This window comes from Fukomys damarensis, unplaced genomic scaffold, assembly GCF_012274545.1.
Source record: "Fukomys damarensis isolate Sample0158 unplaced genomic scaffold, DMR_v1.0_HiC HiC_scaffold_9, whole genome shotgun sequence".
Taxonomy (NCBI): Eukaryota; Metazoa; Chordata; class Mammalia; order Rodentia; family Bathyergidae; genus Fukomys; species Fukomys damarensis.
Window position 1 is genome coordinate 14,798,019 of NW_022900921.1, and position 13,940 is coordinate 14,811,958.

Here is a 13,940-nt window from a genome sequence, read left to right on the forward strand (position 1 = left end):
TTTTTTTTTTTTTTTTTTTTTTTTTGGTGCAAAAGCAATACACCCTCAGGAGAAAACAAAAACCAAATTCTGATTTTTGTCAGAACTGGCAACAAGTGGTATGAAAGTCTTTCAGGAAGGTGAGGAACAAGAGACAACCATCACTCCAAATCATCCACATAATTGATCAGGAGGGTGCAGCACCCACTCCTGAGTGCCCTGTATTGCTAAACTAGACCATTCAGCGGGCTAGGTGTGTTAAAATATACTTTCAAATTTACATGATTTATTAGAATATATCCCCATTACAGGCTGGTGAGCATCTGTAAATTAATGCAAATGAAGGGGAATTAATGAAGGAAGATGACGCAGGCTGACACAAGCGGGAAATAGATGGGTTAGCATTCAAGCGGCAGTCACAGAACAGCTTCCAGAGAGGCAAGGCTGTATACAACATCTCAAACCCAGCGAGAACCAGCCAGGGAAGATTTCGTTGTCTTCCCATCGGAGCCTACACGCGCCCTAAATCGCCATGTGTACAACGTTTCCTACCACTTTGCTCCGTGATTATGGAGCGGCTGTGCTTGCTGGTTTGAGAGACAAGGAATGGACCTAGAGAGGCTCCAGGACTCCAAGACTCCGTTCACACACATTCTACCCCAGACTGCAGCACGGGGCCAAAGAACTGAGCATCCCATTCTTCCTTGTAATCATTCTGGCTGATCAAGGCTTTTGGTTGTTTTCTTGGCTTGTTTTGATTTGTTTGCTGTTTTTACTTTTTAATACATGCTAATCCTGCTACCCTGCATTCTTCAGAATCATTAACATGCCATGCTTTCCTTTAATGTCACAGAAAAAAAAATATATATATATATATTTTCAAACTGTTTCTGAAAAAAAAATATATATATATATATTTTCAAACTGTTTCTGAAAAAAAAATATATTCAAACTGTTTCTGAGAGCAAAATAGAAATATTGTACCACTGGATCTTAGTTTTCAAACCACAGTCCTCCTCAAAATAAAATTCCATTAGAGGATTTCCCCTCCAAAAATTTTAGTTTGAAAACTGGGAGGTTCGCATTTTAACTCTGTTGCTACCTATATCGCTGAACAACTAAAAACAGGCACCGGATAGGTTAGGGAACCACCTTCCCTTGGAAGGAGGAAAAAAGGCCCTTACTGTTTTGTAGCTACCTCAAAGTTACCATCAAACCACAGTCCTCCTCAAAATAAAATTCCATTAGAGGATTTCCCCTCCAAAAATTTTAGTTTGAAAACTGGGAGGTTCGCATTTTAACTCTGTTGCTACCTATATCGCTGAACAACTAAAAACAGGCACCGGATAGGTTAGGGAACCACCTTCCCTTGGAAGGAGGAAAAAAGGCCCTTACTGTTTTGTAGCTACCTCTGAAAGTTACCATGTTAGTCACAGCTTTCGCTTATTCCAAAAGGCCCCAAAGTGATAAAATATGGATATATAGGATAATATTAAATCTGTAAGTATTCATTATTGTGAAAATTGGCACTGAATAAGTGAAAAGATATGAATACATACGAATGGATAGAAAGAATGTGATATGTATGTATGCACAGATACAACAGCTATACATATAAATTACAGATATATACACACACGTAAAATACCTTAACTCTATTCAGCCTTAGAGCAGAAGAATACTGTGTTATTTGTAATAATGTGAATGTTATACTAAGAGGATGTTATACTGAAATACAGAAAGACAAATACTGCATTTTCTCACTTACATATGGATTCTTTTTTCATCCATTAATTTTATTGGTACATTTTAGGTATACAATATGCTGACATTCACTATTGCGAATTTGTACCTTTACATAACATATTTTGGTTCTTATTCTTTCCTGATTCCCCTGCCCTCCCTTCAACCCCTCCACCCCTACCTATTTACAAAGATTTTGTTTCCATTTTTCCTTTTCTCTTATGTGTTCCTTTCCCTGGCCATTCAAGAGATACAAATGAAAAAAAAATGTTGAAATTCTACCTCATCCCAGATACAATGGTTGATGAAGAAATCAACCAATAACAAATGCTAGTGGGGCTGTGGGGAAAAGGAACCCTCCTCCACTATTGGTGGAAGTGTAGACTGGTACAACCACTATGGAAATCAGTATGGAGATACCTCAACCATCTAGGACAGGAAGTTCCATTTGACCCAGCTGTTCCCCGGCTGGATGTCTTCCCAAGAGATTTATATGTGTATTTTAAGTCTAAATCATAGACATAGAAGTAGAAAGGTCTGTAGGGGTTATGGTAATGGGTAGATGTTACTCAAAAAGTACAGACTTGCAGTTATAAAGAAATAGTTACCGGAGACTTGTTGTAGAACACGACAATTACAGTTACTACTGTATTGTACCCTTGAACTTTGATGAGAGTAGAAATTAATCTCCTTACTTCATGCAGCAAAAAATATGTAGTTCTATGAGTTTATGCATATGTTAAATAGATTGATTACAATAATAATTTAAAATGTGTATGTGCTTTAAAGCAACACATGTACCTTCAATATACGCTATTTACTATGTCAGTTATATGTCAATAAACCTGGGAAAAATAACAGGAAGTGCAGAAAAGAACTGTTTTCAGTAGGGTGGTAGGAGTCGAGGACAGGCTCTGGCCACTGGTGATTCAGGCCACAGATTCCTCCAAATTCCTAGGGGAGGCTACTGGAAAAGAGAAGAGTTACACAATGCGGGGAAGAATGCACAGAGAATGAAGAAATATATGTAATATCCCCCCAGGACAAGCCTCACTGAGTGCCAATCATGTTTGTCCAGAAAACACATTGGAAACAAGTTCTAAACTCTTTTGGTTTTTGTCCTTAAAGAAAAATAGGCCTTATTTACCAAGTATCTACAAGATTATAAAACTCAACTTTTCTCATATCCCAGAGATCTCACCTCTGAAAGGAGTGCACAGAACATAATAATGTGGCACTCTGAGCTGGTGGTTAAAGAGAATTCTCTTCCCACACCGTCTGAAATGTGGCCGGAAGGCTCTTCAAAATTAAAGCTTAAGAGAGCAGGGACTTCCTGAAGCAGTTTCCACACAAAATAAATGAGCAGATGTTCATGTCACCCAGCTTTTACTTGAATTTCCCAGGTGACTGCTAAGCATTTGCCTTAAAAAAAAACTTTTGAAATATAAGAAAACTCTGAGATTTTTCTAAAACTGAAAAAATTGACTGCAGGCTCATAGAAGAACTCCTTTACCACAGACCAGGGTAGCAAGCTGAGCAGCGCAGTACTGACAGTGTTGGTGGCCCAGGGCTCTGAGCAGGGTGACCAGAAGGGAGAGGTCACGTTCAACATGTCGGGGGAAAATACGAAACAGTGAGAATGTGGGAGAATGCCTCAACTTTTTGTTAAAAAACCAAAATGCCCTCCTTCAAGAAGGAGAATGTGTTTCAGAACCACAATCCCCTTAGGCCACTATTTCCAGCCTGATCTACCTTGCACCTAATTAAGACAGAACACAAACAGCATTCACTTCCATTCACGTTCTAAAATTAAAAAGATATCACTAAAATCTGTAAGTTTTGGGGCATGCATTATTTTTACAAGGTACTGAAATAAACACTTTGCATTAACTAATGTTAATTTTCAAAACAAATGAGCAAGAGTGGCATTGTTATTAGCATCTATAGATGAAAGGACGAAGCTTTACAGAGCAACAAGCAAATATGTGCATATTTTAACATGGTTCAGTCTGACTCCAAAACTGGGGTGCTTGGCACTTAGAGTAAATCAAAAGAACACAGATACAGACGTTCCTCATTCTTTGCAGTAGTTATATAAAGTCACTGGAAACCCCGCATTAGCAAAATCTGAACTACTGGTCCTACATGAAATAGGTGGCTAAATCCTGGCCACAATAATTTCAAGAACTGACCGATCCATGATGTTATTTTTTATGATGTTTCTTTTTAAAGATAACTTGTTGAACACATCACTCCCACACTGGCACTGAAGTCAGAGGCAATGACACCGTAATTCATGGGTGAATGCATCTTCTCTAACACTTATTTTGTCCACTGCAGACACCGCAGCCTTCGTAAGCTTAGGAACAGCGACAACACTTTAGCACTGCAGGCGTGGTTGAGGGGGTGCTTTTTAAACAGTAAACCAGTAAACAGAAGAACAAGAAAACAGAAATGGGAAAAACACGATTCTTAAGCAGACTACCAAAAGCAAACGTGTGTTTCAGTGTGAGAAGCAACACCTGACAGCAGAGAGAACGTCACTGTGTTTCAGCTTCACCAGGGGAGGTGCATGTTAAGTCCCTCAAGGTTTTGCTTTTTTTTCTTTGTTTTTCGTGATGTGATGCGATGTGCATATCTGCAGCGACTGTGAAAGCAGCATGGAAGATCAGTTTCGGGGTTACCAATGAATTTCAGCGAGTAAGTGAATTTTTAAATATAGAACCTGATAACAATGAGGACCACGAGTACCTACATTCCATGCTGACAGCACATTGGGGAGCAGAAAAGGGAGGACAGATTTCAATGTAGCTTGCAAAAGGGGCTCAGTGTCACAGAAGACACACACTGCTGATGTCCTTCGCTTTAACAGCTCGGTTTCTGCTGCATTTGTTGCCTTCAGTGATCTGTGAGGTAACACTTTTAAGTAACTGAGAGGCTGGTCTTCCCCATCACAGGCCCTGCTTTTCTTGGACCCTTGTCTTCTTCTCCAGACCCTCCAGATGGGGAGACCTGCCCTTTCTGCACCTTACGCTCAATCCCTTGTTAATCCTGGAGTGGCGATTTTCACCCCAGCCACCAGGATTACGTCAATACTATCTGTTTCTAGACCTTCTAATATCCTTTTGTTTCCTAAAGTGGAATGACCTGATCACCTGCTGTTTAAATGAGATGCATGTTACATAAAAATGATCAACTGTCATTACTTAAACTGATTTATTTTCAGGTTAAAATTGACTTCTTTCTCTTGAACTCAGTCCTCTTCCACGGTGCAGATACATTCGCAGGAAGGTTTCCCCCTTGTATATCTCTTAAAAGCAGAAAGCCAAGGGCATAATCTTTCCCACTTCAGCTTCAGAGGAAAGAAATGGGCATCTTTTCCAGTACCATTAACACAGATCTTATGATATAACCTGCCCGTATGTAAACTATCCTGATTTATACTGGCAAGTGCCCACCCTGAGGAGGGAGCATACTCAAACCGATAATTTTTCTAAACTCTGGACACTCTCTACATAGACACAGGTAAATGAACACTACTCTAGATGTACCTGATAGTCATCTGTTTCCCAACATGACTTTCCTTTCTTACAATCCCTTGCTGCATGTCCTGAACAGCCCCTTCCACTGAGGAGTGACCAGACTTGGATAGTAGAGGGAGAAAAGAGCCTGAAAACCAGACTAAAGGCAGTGATGATCACCACTGCTTGAGTCCATTTCAAGGTTTTTGAAGCTGACCAGAAAGTTCTCATCCACAGCTCTCAGGTTAGCAAGGCTCACACGCACACCTGCCTGGGACGCCCATCCCCAAAGGGTTTTCTCTGGCGGCCACATCTTACTTTTCTCAAGACTTCTCAGCCTAGAAGGGCCAGAGAATTAAAGCTTCCTGGGAGCAGCCGTCAGCTAGCGGTCCCTCGGGAGAGAGAACTGTTGACATACACGTACCACACTGATCCCAACTTGATCCTGTGGGAACTGAGCTGGTGAAGTGGTGGAAAGATCCACACTTTCCCTCTCTGGGTCACTTCCTCGATCCTCTACCAAAGCTTCCTGGGGTCACCTGCCAAATAAACGCTTGCCCTTGGATTCTTCTCTGCAAGTACTTATATAGATTACAGCTACATCAAACCCAGGCGTTTAGAGTTTTGAAAAAATAGTTTTATTCTGCCATTATATTCTTCCTACCAAAGAATAAAAAGGTAGAAAGGAATATAACCAACCTCCTTTGCCTATTTTCAGAAAAAAAGTAAAAAGAATATGTAGAAAAGTATGAATATGCAGCCAGGGATTTAACTCAGTGATTTCGCCACCTGCCTCGCAAGTGCAAGGTCCTGAGTTCGATCCCCGGTACCAAAAAAAAAAAAAAAAAAAAAAATTTTTTTGAAAAAAAAAAAAAAAAAAAAAAAAAAAAAGCATTATATCCAGGTATGTTTAAGAGATGATCTTCAATCCCTGCATATGGTACAAATCAGATCATTCATAAAAAGATGCGTTGGAGTCTTTGCTAATGTACAAAAATGAGTAAATATCATTAAGTTCTTTGTCAGAGTGCACAGTATTCTATCCTCAGAGTGGTTGATATTTTTAAAAGATGAGTTGATGAGCTGATGTAAAGGAAAAACTACAGGCATTTTTTAAATATTTCTGATTATTAGGAAATTTGCTCTCTATGTGTTTTCTATAATTAGTACTGGAACTTGTAAATACAATCTCTCAATTAATCTTTTTCTCTTTCAATGAAATTATGATTCAGAAAATGAGCAGGACTGACAGAATCTGAGCACCATGAAATTTCTCATGAACCACAAATCAACACATCATTAGTACAATATGTTCTGTCTCAAAATGGAATAGAGTTTTTTATCTGATTATCTTTTGATAAGTATTATGCTATCTTTTGCATACGCACTTGATATATGTTTTATATCTCCTGAATTATCTTTAATTGAAATAAATCAGTAAGTTAAAAGCCAATACCTCATTTTTTTTCCTTTTGAGCAGAGTGATGTGCACTTAGAAATCTGACGCATATGTGCACACACACACACACACAAACTCAATTAAAACAGCAGGAAAATTGAAAGAAAATATTTTCCATCAAATATTATAGAAAAATAGTTTATTTTCTTAACCTTCCAATGCTTCTTCAAAAACAATGAGGAAAAGGAAGAATCTGGTAGAAAACAAATAAATGAAAAACAATATATATCCTTTAAACCTTCGTAAACATGTTCAGTCTCGCTCAAAATATAGAAAAAAACATATTTTCATCTTTCTAACTTTAAAAATCAAAAGGTTCAATAAATCACTTTAATCAAAATATGGGGGCAACAGCACATTTACCTTCAACTGATACAGAGATGAATTATTTCATTATTCTCTGAAAAAATCTTTAACAACTCAGAGTGCCTATAACACTTCTAGAAATTTATGCAAAATATATACTCACGGATACAAAATTAACAATTCTATCAAAGCATCTTAGAGAAAGACATAGGAAGGAAAATTACATCAACAATTTCTGACTAAAGATTTGAGGTAATGAAATGATAAATTACGCACTTGCTTAGAAGAATCAGATCCATCCCCTATATGGAAATAGAACCTTGAAAAAAATACACCAACTTAAAAACAAGAAGACAACTTATATAATATGTTAATATTTGTATTTTAAGTTATGAGCCCCAGCTTCCTGTTTATGATATTTAAATAAAAAAATTATGGTTTTATGGACTAAATGGTTCTTACACATGCACAGACAACCTGTGACTCAAAGGTTTATGGAAGTTGGTAGTCATTGCATACAGGCAATGGTGGCCAGGGACAAGAGGAGCGGCAAAGGAACAAGCATTTTTCTCATTATTTATCCATTACTTGAAGAGCAGCTTCGGAGGCATTCTTGGAAAGGCTTCCCCATTTCAAAATTATTAAGAAAAAAAAATCCTGGTGTTTTAATGGTTTTCATTTTCCACATCTAAATCTTTGATTCTAGTGATATCATCATTAAGAAAATGAGGTGGAGAATGAATTTAGTTACCTCAAAATGGTGCTTTCAGCTTCATGAGGGGTCTACAGATTAATGGGAAGGAAAAACACAAAAGGAAACAGAATTCTTCAACAGAAGGGGCCACCCAGATTAGGATCAGACAGATAGAATTTCCTTGAAAAGAGAATCGTGTGATGTCAAACATTGTGAATGATGACTGCTGGTAGATATGTAAATTGAGTCACTGCCATGTTATACTTACTGCTTTGGTGATCTTTCCAAGATAACAATATACAGGAAGATCCAGTTCCCTAAGGACAGGTTCCCATCATCCCCTGGGGGAGAAATACAAGGTCAGGGCCTAGATGAGACTGGTCAACTTCTCAGCCTGGAGTTTTCCACTATCTTTAAAACCAACTTCCACTCAACTATCCATTTGTCTCAACAAAATATTTTAAATTTATCTTTTTACTGTATCTATGAAGCATCTCTCTGACCAAAGATAAAATTGCCTTGGTTACTGGCATGAATGTGACTTGGGGACTCTATCCTACATCACTTATTTTTCCATTTTATCTCCTATGAGTATCCCCTCTAACTACAGTATTTGATAGTATGTGTTCTTTGCTGATAGTACTTTTTTGCTCTATTTTATTGTTTTTCAGAAATCTTCATCACTACTTGTGTGGTGTGTGTATGTGTATACTGTAATCTTACTAAAATAAAGAAAAAAACATACTTTTATCTGACTTATGAAAATAAAAAGGTTCAATAAATCATTTTAACCAAAATATGGGGGCTATACATACATACATACATACATATACAGATAGATGGATGGATACATTGATAGAGGCTTTTTTGAGATAGAGTCTTACTTTGTAGTTCAGGTTGCCCCTGAACTCACTATGTAGCCTAGGATGGCCTCACAGTGACCTTCCTGCCTCAGCCTTCCAAGTGCTGGGATTGCAGGCATGTGCTAGCACACCCAGCAACCTGCATATACACTTATTCATACATTCATAAACTGGGGACTTATCTTCATATTGCAGATAAGATAACTGAATAGGAAACAGAAAGATTCCCACTTCTTGAATAGCTGTAGTTCTCCATGGATAAGTTCAAACTGAATTTCTTGGGTGCATATATGTTTATATATTTTTTTCCTCCTATGGAGTGTGGAACTCTTCTTTCCTTTTTATGTATTCTCTCAAAAATGAATGAACTTTTAAAAACAAAGGAGCAGAGATCAAGTGAAAGAAACCTACATCTGGCTTTCAATATTCTGCATTTCCACTTTTTTTTTAAGTGCTATTTCTGGTTTTAAGGTTCCTGTTTGAGTTCTAGTAAGTCAGCAGTTATATGGATGGAACATCACAGGAAAGATTGCAATGATTCTCTCTTGGAGATCAGACAAAGCAGAAAAAACATTAGAATGAGTACTGAGTCTTGTATAGAGTATGTCCATTGTTAGTTGTAAGGGGCTGCAGGATGAAACCAAAATGTAACACTGTTTTCCATGTCAGCAGCTTCTGGGCCAGGTTTCTTCCTTGTGGCTGAGCTGGAGAGTGAGGCTGGATCTTTGAAAGCCTTGTATCAGATGCTGAATACTCAGCTCTGGCCTCAGAGAGCAGAGTCACCTCATGGAGCACACACATACCCATGTGGATAACAGGTTCCTCACTACTCCCCAAGGGAGGGCTACAGGCTTTACTACTGTGTGTCGAAATTTCTACAAAGAAGGAGCAACAAAAAAACAGTGTTTACCACCTTTACAAATGGATAATGAAAAGGTGCACAGAGTCCATGAATTCAATGTACAAAACTTCATTATTTATGAAAGACTTGCCTAGAGAGGCGGGAATTAAGTCTGAATTTCTCATTCTTTTTGTGCTTTTTAGTTCAGTGCAAAGCCACGAGAGGAAGTATTTACTTGACCCCATGTTCACAGAACAACTATTTCTTACAACTTCAACCACACCAACAATCAAGCGATTCATTTTCCTGTTATCCTCTACCACAACTCCCTTCTAATTCACCAACTATATGTTTCTTTCTTATGACAGCTATCCACTCAAATACAGTGACTTAAAACAATAGAAACTTACTGTTTTACAAATCTGTGTTTCAGAAGTATAAAGTGGCTCTCCCGGGACAAAATAAAATTTCAAGTAAGCCTGCTTCGCTTTTGGAGACTCTAGGGTAAAATACATTTTCTTGCCTTTTCCTTTCCAGAGGTTTCCTCTGTTCTGAAGCTTATGGCCCTTTACATCTTAGTCTTTTTCAAATCACATTTTTCTTCTTATTCTGATTCTTCGGGCTCTGTCTTCCTCATTTAATTACACTATGATTACATTGGAGGGGTTTTATAACACAGGATGATTGCCCTATTCCAAAGCCAAATGATTAGCAACCTCAACTCCAACTGATACCTTAAATTTTTTTCTAGTGTAAGTAACATATCTACAGGTACCAGGAATTATCACAGGCCTGGGGATATGCTACTACTTTAGGCACAAAAAGTTCCTGGTGGTTGCTGTATTTGTCTATACTAGCTGCTTCCCTTTTGTCTTATCCAGAGTGATCCCTTATATGACCCAAAGGCTAACACATTAAAAGAAGCCTGACCACCTCCCCAACTGTGCCCTCTTCTCTAGAAGGCTGAGCTTTCTTTTTGCCCTGCCATGAATCCTGACACAAGTGCAGGCCAGCGGAGAGCTCTAACTCAGGCACACCTTCAGGTCCTCTTGAAACCTACCTTCCACTTCTACTAGCACCTTATCTAAACTCACAGAGTCTGTGTAGTATCTTTTTCTAGAACCCAGAAAGTGACTGTGTTTTATAGTACCCAAAATATAAAAAGAAAAACGGCACTAGTGGCAGAACTAGCTCACAATGTATTTGGAGGGATTTAAAGATCCCAGGAAGCTTTCAGTCTTGCAGCTCACAAACTTCCAGCCAGGACATCCAGGTCTCCCAGTCCTATGTGAGTGATGAATCTAGATGAAGAATTAGCTGTAGGCAATGAAATGTTGAAACAACTCTAGCATCACTTTCACAATAGACCTGGACTACATAATTGTAGAAATTCTGGACATAGAGGAAATCTTCCAAAAGATACTCAAGACATAACCTTCATCAGAAAGAGCAGATCAATCTGAGATCAATGTTCCTGACAGGTGTGTTAAAGTCTACTTGATACAATTGTGTGTTGGTGATGGCACCAATACATCAAGATACTTGAATGCATAAAATGCATCGGATGAGAAATATGCAAGCCTGGCCCCTTACCTTCTTGGGTATGGGACCAAACCAATAACCAAGGATTCTTAGCTCTTCCAAGAAAACATCAAATACTTTATGGAGAACACATGATATAAATAATTAGAGATCCTACAGATGGGGAAGGCCAGAGCACCATGAGATAACCCAAACAGGGCAATAGACATGAACTTACAGGGATTCATCACACTAGATAAGGTAGAAAACTGTCTCCTGCTCCTCACCATGCTGCATCAAACACAAAACCAGGCATAGTGAAACGGAACTACAGAGCTGGAGGACAGATGAAGCAGACAGGTAGGGGGGGACAATGGAAACACACATCACTTCATTTCCACCCCATAAGAAATAGAAAAGGAAAATGAGACGAGAGAGAAGCTATTGAGGGAGTATATAGAGAAGAATACAAGGTTGGGTACCTGAAAAACCAAAAGAAAGACAAGCAGCACTGCTATGGACAGAGAGTTAAGCATAATGATCAGTTTAATTCCCAAAAGGATCGGGTTCTTCAGAAAAGTAAATTTAGATCAAGAAAACATCAGCTGGATTTGTAAATTACCTCACAAAAAAGGAAAGATTCATCAAAGGCCCTTAAAACAAAACAGGCCATTGTTAGTATCTGAGCAGAACATGAGCCCGTACCAGTGAGACTGGTCTTGAAATAGTAGAAATATTGAAGTCCGAGACCAATGGTGATCTGATGTATGGATTTCATCCAAGCAAAGACGGTCAACACTGATGTGATTATAAGGCCACCTCCTTTCTTGTGCAAAACAGAAAAACAAAGGTAAATTCAAGCATATTCTGAAGATATGAATTTGCCTAGGAGAAGCATGGGGATCACAAGCAAGTCTAGACCCCTGGAAAAACATTTTAAATATATAAGTTATAAGGAAGACTTGTTTTCAGCTTTATCAGCTTATGACACTTATATTTGCAATCTAATTTGAACTTATTTTGTACTACTGTTTAGTTTCATGGTTTATGAAAAACTACATAATATAAGCAAAGCTTAATTTTTTCTACTATCTCTTACATCAGTGTTTTTCTTTACTCTACATACATTTATATTTATATGCAGCACTGAGGCCAGTACCTACTAAAAATGAGCTAGTTCCTACCTTTTCTGGTCTTTCCTTTCCTTTTGTCATCAGTGAAAGAAGGTACTAGTTCATACACTTCAGTATGGATGTCCTGAGTTCTTGACAGGCACAATATCTTTAAATTAAAATGGAAAGAAAAAAAGTAATGCATATTCTGCAGAACAGTACAATTCAAGAAGGAATTGGAAAAAAGTGGTTTTTCTATTTTCAAAATAGTTCTTATTACATTGGAGAGAAAAGAACAGGGGAAATGAAAGGTTATCCTGAATTAGTACCATAACACGTGTGCCATAAAGATTTTTTTAGAAAACGATGGCTTCCTTTACTACTCTGCCAAGATGATCCTATGCACTAAATGGAGTACAATGGCCTGATTTAAACCCAACTATGGTCAATGGAAAAACAAAAAAAGTCTTTCAGAATTTTAAAGAATTAAAGTACATTTGAAGCATTTAATATTAGTTTTTCATTTAATAAATTATTCAATTTATATAAAATCTGTGATCCTGTTTCTCATAGCACTGGGGCTCCTGTTTTAAATATTTTCAATAAAACCAAGTGATTCAGGGGGAAATAATTTGCTAAAATTCTTGGAGTAAGAAAATACCCCCTTGATTCAGGGGGAAATAATTTGCTAAAATTCTTGGAGTAAGAGAAAATACCCTTTGAGGGGAAAATATCCTCAACAATGATGGATAACCACTGGCCTTTTTAAAAGGGTGATTAGTAAACAACAGGGCTTTAGCATTGCCAAGAAGGGCATGCCACTGGGAATCAAAGTAAACTTAGAGAAATAAAAGGGTTTTTTGGCTACGTAGGGCAAGAATAGGCAAAGGGAGCTACATATGATAGACAAGAAGGATTTATTCCAGATATGCAGGTTCAATGTTTCAAAATCAAATGTAATTCATCATATCAACAGGATAAAAGAAGAGAAACTATATGATCACACCAAAAAATGTAGAGAAAAACATTTCACAAAATCTAGTGCCTAATAGTAACTAGGTACACTCAGCAAACTAGAATTAAAGAGGAACTTCCAAAATTTGTTTAAGAGCACCTATAAAAATGGAAACAAAGTCTTTGCAAATAGGGAAGGCTGGACAATGTGAAGGGAGGGCATGTGTACGAGGAAAAAATAAGAACCAGGATACATCATATAAAGGTACAAGATCCCAATGATGAATGTAATTGCACTAAAAAGTCCCAATAAACTCGATGGAAAACAAAAAGAGCATCTACAAAAAATACCTCTAGTAATCTGAACATGGTGGCACACAACCTGTTATGTCAGCTCTCTGGGAGGCTCAGGCAGGAGGATTCCAAGTTTGAGCCCAGCTCAGACAATTTAGCAAAATAGCTAGACCTTGTTTTAAAGTGGGGCATCTGTAGATGCAGCTCACTGGGAAGGTTCTGGACTCAATCCCCAGGACTACAACAAACAAACAATAACAACGAACAAATAATCCTACAACAACATACTTAATGCTGAAGAAATACAGATTGAGTACCCCTACTCTGGAAATTCAAATGTTCTCAAATCTAAAACACTGTAGGTACCCATGTTCCATCATAAATAGAAAATTCACACCTAAATCTCATGTACAAATGGCAGAGAATAAGCAAACACACTGATAAAATTGTACTCAGACATAAAATACAAAAATTGCATAAAATTGCATAAGATACACATGAAACATAAATGGATTCCCGTTCATACTCTGGTATCATTTCAAGGATATCTCAATATTCCTATGCTCATTTTCCACTGTTTAAAAACAAAATCTCAAATCTAAAACACTTCTGGTGCCAACCATTTCAAATAGAAAATACTAAACCCACATATG